The sequence below is a fragment of the Phyllobates terribilis genome, unplaced genomic scaffold (assembly GCF_046119375.1).
Source record: "Phyllobates terribilis strain yellow unplaced genomic scaffold, ASM4611937v1 Scaffold_5__5_contigs__length_657084704, whole genome shotgun sequence".
In the NCBI taxonomy this organism is placed as follows: Eukaryota; Metazoa; Chordata; class Amphibia; order Anura; family Dendrobatidae; genus Phyllobates; species Phyllobates terribilis.
Window position 1 is genome coordinate 82,102,758 of NW_027362765.1, and position 8,208 is coordinate 82,110,965.

Here is an 8,208-nt window from a genome sequence, read left to right on the forward strand (position 1 = left end):
TTATAGTCCGAAAAATACGGTATACCTCAGAATTCCGCCACTGGGTGGCAGACACCACATGGAATTTAGCTGCCCAGAGGAGTCAATTTCAACGAGGATTGTCAGAGCTAATAAAGGATGAACTTGCAGAGGTCGAGAACCCTGATAATTTACAGGACTTTATTCAATTGTGCATCCGAATTGATCAGAGACTCACTGAACGAAGAAAGGAAAGACTGCGAGTATTTGGAAACAATCCTAACTACTCCTTTACTCAATCAGCATTAAAAAACCCACAGAAAATGGAAAGTGTACCTAAACCTATGCAAATTGATGTAATCTGAAAACCTCTCTCTGCAGTAGAGAAGGAGAGGCAATATACATAAAATGTATGCCTCTATTGTGGGGGCTCTGGACATTTTGCCAATAACTTGTAGACTGTAAGCCCTCGCGGGCAGGGTCCTCGCTCCTCCTGTACCAGTCGCCGTCATGTTTTGTTAAAAATCATTGTAATTGTTTTTGTATGTATACCCCTTTTGCACATGTAAAGCGCCATGTAATAATAACTATCCTAATAAAAAGACTATAGCATTCACAAATGCCAAAGCTACAAGCGATTTGGACTTTCTGAATGGCTAGATCCGGTTATGCAGACCATCTCATCTGTAATGCAGGACAAAGGCAAAGAGCAATCACCATCGTCTCATTTTGTCGTTCCCATACAGGTCATATTCGGGAGCTAAAAATACAATGCTCTGCCATGTTAGATTCTGAAGCAGGAGGGAATTTCACGGGCTTACAATTCACACTTGATAATAACATTGCAAGTAGGACTAAATCCATGCCAATTGATATGGAAAGTGTGGATGGATCACCTTTATCTTCTGGACCTGTTACTCGCGAGACAATTGAACTTGAAATTTGTATTGAACCAAATCATCATGAAGCTGTTCGTTTTCATCTTATTTCCTCTCCAAAATTTCCAGTTATTCTAGGAATTCCCTGGTTCTCAACCCATAACCCTTCTATCAACTGGGCATCGATTACCATTACCTTTCCCTCTAAGTACTGTGTAGCGCTGGCGTCCCTGCCCTCTGCTAGGCAGGGACGCTGCTCCCCTCACCGCTCTGCTGTCAGCGCGCGCTCCGTCCCGGCGTCCTTCTCCTGCTCTGCTCCGTGCCCGGCGTCCTCCTCCCGCTCTGCTCTCAGCGCGCGCTCCTTCCCGGCCCCTGTGCTTAGGGCGCGCGCGCGCGCGCTCCCCTCCTCTTAAAGGGGCCGCGCGCGCCGTCCTAAGGAGTCCCCGGCCAATGGCCGGAGGACTTCATCATATATAAGGCACCTCCTCCAAAATGGAGGTGCCCGAGCAATGTTGTTTGCACCTGTGTCTCACCTGTGCTTCAGCCCTCAGGTCCCGTTGCCAGTTACCTGCCAGTTACCTGCCCGATTCCTGCCAGTTACCTGCCTGATTTCTGCCTGAATACTTGTTACCTGTCTGTCAGTCTGAGGTCCGACGGTCTGCCTTACTACTCCTGTCAGTCTGTCTAAAGGACCAGCCTGCCCGCTCACCTGGGAGCGCATATCAGCTACCTGCCTGCTTGCCTGAGGTCCGACGGTCTGCCTTACTACTCCGGTCAGTCTGTCTATGGACCAGCTTGCCCGCTCACCTGGGAGCGCTTCTCCGTTATCTGCCTGCTTGCCAGCCCGGAGGCTCCGTTGTCACGTGCTGTGACCACCAGCTATCTCAGAGACTCTTGCCCGCTCACCTGGGAGCGCATCTCCGTTACCTGCCTGCTTGCCAGCCCGGAGGTCCCGTTGTCACGTGCGGTGACCACCAGCTATTCCAGAGACTCTCGCTTGCTCACCTGGGAGCACCCATCTACCATCTGCCTGCTAGCCTACCCGGAGGCTCTGCCATCACAGGTCGTACCTACCCCTTACCCAGAGACTGCCCTGATCACTTGCCGTATCTCCCTGTCCGTTCACCCAGAGACTGCCCTGATCACTTGCCGTATCTCCCTGTCCATTCATCCAGAGACTGCCACCCGCTCCCTTACAAGGGCCGCCCCCTTGTATAGTAGCTCAGAGGTTCCGCCTCCCGGACCCGTTACAGTTTGCTCGGGCCATGGAACCCGGTGGCACCCAAGCTCCCTCGCTCTCGGACCTCTGTCTTGAAACGTCCCGTCAGAAGTCCCAACAGGAGGCCATCCTGGGTCATCTGCGGAATGTTAATACTCGCCTGAACACCCTGTCTGATCCTGCAACTACGGCCAGTACCATGGTATCCTTTTCCGGACCCCGGCTCTCTGCACCTCCTCGCTTCGGAGGCGACTCCGTCCTGGCTCGGGGCTTCATAAATCAGTACACCCTGCATTTTGAACTATTGTCCCACCAGTTTAACTCCGACCGAGCCAAAATTGCCTTTATCATGTCCCATCTCACCGGGGAGGCCCTGGCCTGGCTAAATCCTCTATGGGAGAGAGGAGACCCCCTAGTGTCCGACTTGCCTGCCTTTCTCATGGCTTTCCGGAAAGCCTTCGACGAACCCGGACGGAGGACCTCATCCGCATCTTCTCTGCTTCGCCTCCGTCAGGGAAGCCTCACCGTGGGCCAATATGCCATACGGTTCCGTACCCTTGCCTCGGAGCTGGCCTGGGATAACGAAGCCCTGGTATCCGTCTTCTGGGAGGGTCTGTCCGGCCGTATTAAAGATGAACTTGCTGGTCGGGACATTCCTACCACTCTCGATGATCTAATAACCCTTGCCACCCGGATTGACCTACGGTTCCAGGAGCGTGCCAAAGAGGTCACCCGTGAGGGAAGGATTCCACGTTTAGCTCCTACTTTCCAGGAACCCGTCATTCCTTCCGTTTCTCCCCAGGTACACTCTCCTGAGCCTATGCAGGTCGACCAGACCAAGATGGTCAAATCCCGTCAGGATTTCCGCCGTGCCGAGGGGAGCTGCTTCTACTGTGGCAGTAAGGAGCATCTGATCCGTGCCTGCCCGGAGAGGTCAGGAGAACGCCTGTCTCTAGGTTCACTCAGAGGGGTCGATCTAGACAAAAATAAATCCTCTCCATCCCTGCTGTTGTCAGTCTCAATCATCTGCGGGGAGAATCGTTATTCCGAACTAGCCCAACTTGACTCTGGAGCAGCCGGAAATCTTATTTCACAGTCTCTGGTGGAGAAATTCCGCATCCCCACCAAACCTCTGGCTGTACCCTTGTCTGTTGTTGCCGTGGATGGGGGCCTCTTACCTCGCCCCATCCAATTCATCACCGAATCCATTACTCTGCAGGTGGGAATGCTGCATTCAGAGAGTATCTCCTTTCACGTTCTGCCTGGTCTCCCTCACGCCCTCTTGCTAGGTCTGCCTTGGCTCCAGAGACATGCACCCGTGCTTGACTGGCAAACCGGAGAAGTCCTTCACTGGGGACAGGCCTGTCATAAAACCTGCCTGGTTCCCGTCCATTCCGTCCGTCCCTCTCCTATCCCAGCTAATCTACCTGGACTTCTGATTTCTTATTGGTCTAGTGCTGATGTCTTTGTTAAGGAGGAGGCAGAGACATCACCACCTCATAGACCATGTGACTGCCCCATCGATCCCGCCAGAGTAATGCAGGTGGCTCCCGTGAGTCTAAATTGTCTCCCTCCTGGTAAGACGTTCGTATCGGTACCTGATCGGGAGAGAATCCTACACTGGGGTCATTCGTCTAAACTAGCTGACCACGCCGGTCGGAAAAAGACCCTCCAGCTCATTACCCGACACTACTGGTGGCCTAACCTGCACAAGGATGTTATGGACTTTGTTTCTGCCTGTGTGTCCTGCGCCCGCAACAAAGTTCCGAGACACCTGTCGGCCGGCCGCCTTCTTCCTCTGCCAGTACCTGCTGCCCCCTGGCAGCATTTAGCGATGGACCCTCCTCAATTCCGTCCTGGGGATAAAGTCTGGCTCTCGTCCAAATATGTCCGACTCAAGATCCCTTCCTATAAGTTAGGGTCTCGGTTCATCGGCCCACTGGTGGTCATCGGTCAGATCAACCCGGTAGCCTATAAATTGAAACTCCCGGCCAACTTACGGATCCCTAACTCCTTCCATGTATCTCTCCTCAAACCTGTGGTACTTAACTCTTTTTCTAAGTCTATAGGTACGCCTTCTGCTCTGGTTTCTGCTGAGGACAAGTTTGAGGTAGAGAACATTCTTGCCAGCAAAAGGGTAAGAGGAAAGACCTTTTTCTTGGTAGATTGGAGGGGGTTTGGTCCTGAGGAGAGAACGTGGGAGCCCCGGGAGAATATCCATGCCCCTCTCATCCTAGCTAAATTTCTGTCTGGCCTAAAAAAGGGGGGGCCTAAAGGGGGGGGTACTGTAGCGCTGGCGTCCCTGCCCTCTGCTAGGCAGGGACGCTGCTCCCCTCACCGCTCTGCTGTCAGCGCGCGCTCCGTCCCGGCGTCCTTCTCCTGCTCTGCTCCGTGCCCGGCGTCCTCCTCCCGCTCTGCTCTCAGCGCGCGCTCCTTCCCGGCCCCTGTGCTTAGGGCGCGCGCGCGCGCGCTCCCCTCCTCTTAAAGGGGCCGCGCGCGCCGTCTTAAGGAGTCCCCGGCCAATGGCCGGAGGACTTCATCATATATAAGGCACCTCCTCCAAAATGGAGGTGCCCGAGCAATGTTGTTTGCACCTGTGTCTCACCTGTGCTTCAGCCCTCAGGTCCCGTTGCCAGTTACCTGCCAGTTACCTGCCAGTTACCTGCCCGATTCCTGCCAGTTACCTGCCTGATTTCTGCCTGAATACTTGTTACCTGTCTGTCAGTCTGAGGTCCGACGGTCTGCCTTACTACTCCTGTCAGTCTGTCTAAAGGACCAGCCTGCCCGCTCACCTGGGAGCGCATATCAGCTACCTGCCTGCTTGCCTGAGGTCCGACGGTCTGCCTTACTACTCCGGTCAGTCTGTCTATGGACCAGCTTGCCCGCTCACCTGGGAGCGCTTCTCCGTTATCTGCCTGCTTGCCAGCCCGGAGGCTCCGTTGTCACGTGCTGTGACCACCAGCTATCTCAGAGACTCTTGCCCGCTCACCTGGGAGCGCATCTCCGTTACCTGCCTGCTTGCCAGCCCGGAGGTCCCGTTGTCACGTGCGGTGACCACCAGCTATTCCAGAGACTCTCGCTTGCTCACCTGGGAGCACCCATCTACCATCTGCCTGCTAGCCTACCCGGAGGCTCTGCCATCACAGGTCGTACCTACCCCTTACCCAGAGACTGCCCTGATCACTTGCCGTATCTCCCTGTCCGTTCACCCAGAGACTGCCCTGATCACTTGCCGTATCTCCCTGTCCATTCATCCAGAGACTGCCACCCGCTCCCTTACAAGGGCCGCCCCCTTGTATAGTAGCTCAGAGGTTCCGCCTCCCGGACCCGTTACATACTGTAAGAATAATCACCATGCTAATTTACCTGTTCTCAAACAAATTCAAGTATCTGAATTATGATAAACTACCACCTCACTACTACAGTTTAGTGAGGTCTGCAGTAAGAAGAAAACCGATCAACTGCCTCCTCATCGTTCTTACGACTGTCCCATTGAATTGCGTCCTGGAGCATCCACTCCATTTGGGTGAATTTACAATCTCTCTGAACCAGAGTTGAAGAGAGAGGCTTCATTCAACCTTCTTCTTCGCCAGCTAGAGCACTCTTGTTTTTTGTAGAAAAAAAGGACTTAACCCTGCTGCCATGTATTGATTACAGATAAATAAATAAAATTACCATTAAAAATCGCTACCCACTCCCCTTAATTTCTGAGTTGCTGGAGTGACTGCGTTCTGCCAAGATTTTTACCAAACTCGATCTAAGAGGGGCTTATAATCTCATATGAATTCGCCAGGGAGATGAGTGAAAAACCGCCTTTAGAACTAGATATGGACATTTTGAATACCTGGTTATGCCTTTTGGCCTTAGCAGTGCCCCTGCCACCTTTTAGCGCTTCATTAATGTTTTTTGAGATTTCTTGGATCGATTTGTTATTGTTTATCTCGATGACATTCTTATATTTTCAGATACTTTGGAGGAGCATCGCAGGCATGTCCAGTTATTCCTGCAACGTCTAGGAGAATCATCTCTATATCAAACTCGAAAAATGTGTATTTGGACAAACCGGGACTCAATTTTTGGGATACATCATCTCCCCAGAAGGTCTGAGCATGGATCCCAGTAAAATCAGAGCGGTAGTTGACTAACCTACCCCAAGAAATTTAAAAGATGTCCAGCACTTTATAGGATTTATAAATTTATATAGAAGATTCATTTTAAAAATTATTTTGCCAATTACTTCACTCACAAAGGAAACTAGAGGCATAAGGGGTCTCCAGAGGCATAAGGGGCTTTTGACAAACTAAAGACTCTTTTTACTTCTGCACCATTACTACTCCATCCAAATTCCGAACTGCCGTTTGTTGTCGTTTTGTCATAGCGTGTTGAAGACTCATCCGTGTGCATTCCTTTCTTATACCATGTCATCTTCAGAAAAGAACTATGACATTGGAAATTAAGAAACTTTAGCTATTAAAGTTGCCTTCTCCAAATGGAGACATCTTTAGGAAGAGGCCAATCATCCGGTGACTGTCCTTACTGACCACAAAAATTTATAATTCATACTCGTATGTACAGATAAGAGGTTGTCTGCAAGACAAGCACGCTGGGCCTTATTTTTCCCCATGTTTAATTTTCTAATTTCATATCGGCCTGGTTCAAGAAACGGCAAGGGTGACGCTCTGTCCAGGATATCTACTGAACCTTAGGAGAGGTCAAACAGTGGTTATGCCATTCTTCAGCCAAAAAAATTCTTGGGAATACTGGACACTAAAGAATTTTTTGCAAAAATTAAAGATGGATACTAAACTGATATTTCTTAACCATCCTTCTAAAGACGTTGATCTTTTTTTCAAGGATGGATTTTGGATGCAGAAGCACCAAATATATGTCCCCGAATCTGCTCGACTTGAAGTCCTCAAACTTGTCCATGATTCCAAACTTGTAGGACACCCTGGAGTCATGAAAACTCAAGAACTACTGCTCCGCTCTTTTTGGTGGCCTAATTGTAGGAGGGATGTGAGAAAAAATGTTTCCTCCTGTTTAACATGTGCACGGGACAAGATGCCATGATCTTCTCCTTTAGGACTCCTTTAACCTCTTCCAGTTCCATCCAGGCCTTGGGGATAATTCTCAATGGATTTTATCATGAACCTACCTCCATCTAGACAAATGACTGTTATCCTTGTTGTGGTGGATCGGCTCGCAAAAATGGCCCATTTTATTCCAACTAAAGGAATAAGGAGGAATACTCTGTGCTACTGTAGTGGAGTCGCTGACATACTCTGTGCTGCTGTGGTGGAGTCACTGACATACTCTGTGCTGCTGTGGCAGGGTCTCTGTAGTGGGCTGTGTATAGTTGAGTGGTTGATGTATAAGACAGAGAGAGAGATAGTATGATGAGGAACATACTTGTGCTTCGAAGCGGGCCTGTGGGCAGGTCTTTTCTTGCTGATCTGGCCTAGAGCACCAAGGAAAGACCCGCCTACAGGCATGCCCTGGAGCACGAGCATATCATTAACTCAAAACTGCAAACACTGATTACACAAGAACCTCAAGATGGATTCACATCAGGCATCATTTTAATCAGTGCAGCAGACCCAACCTGACAATGCCTGTAGTTTACTTAGCAAAATCCTGCTTACAGGTTCCCTTTAAACATGACCTGGTACCTCCTTCCTTGCGAGATTATTGAGCTCCCAGCCTTTAGTCAAGCTCTCCCTTCACCTGTTGTCTCATACAAGACTATACTGCTCTTCCGGTGTACCGATTCTTGGCCTTTCCAGACTATGCAACGTGCTAAATTCAAGACTATACTGCTGTTCCTGTGCAATGATTCTTGGATTTTCCTGTCTACGCTACCTGCCAGTGCAGCCCCTAGTGGTTACAATGCCACTACTCCAACCCAGGTCAGTTTTTAACATATATATGAGGATGGCGGAGCCCAGGATAATGGACATATTACCAGGATGGGGGGTATGTATATCAGGATGGGGCACAGGATAAGGGACATATACCAGGATGGGGGATATATATATATCAGGACGGGGCCCAGGATAAGGGACATATACCAGGATGGGGGATATATACCAGGATGGTGGATTTATATATGTACCAGGATGAGGGTCCCAGTCCAAATCTTACACTGGGACCCAT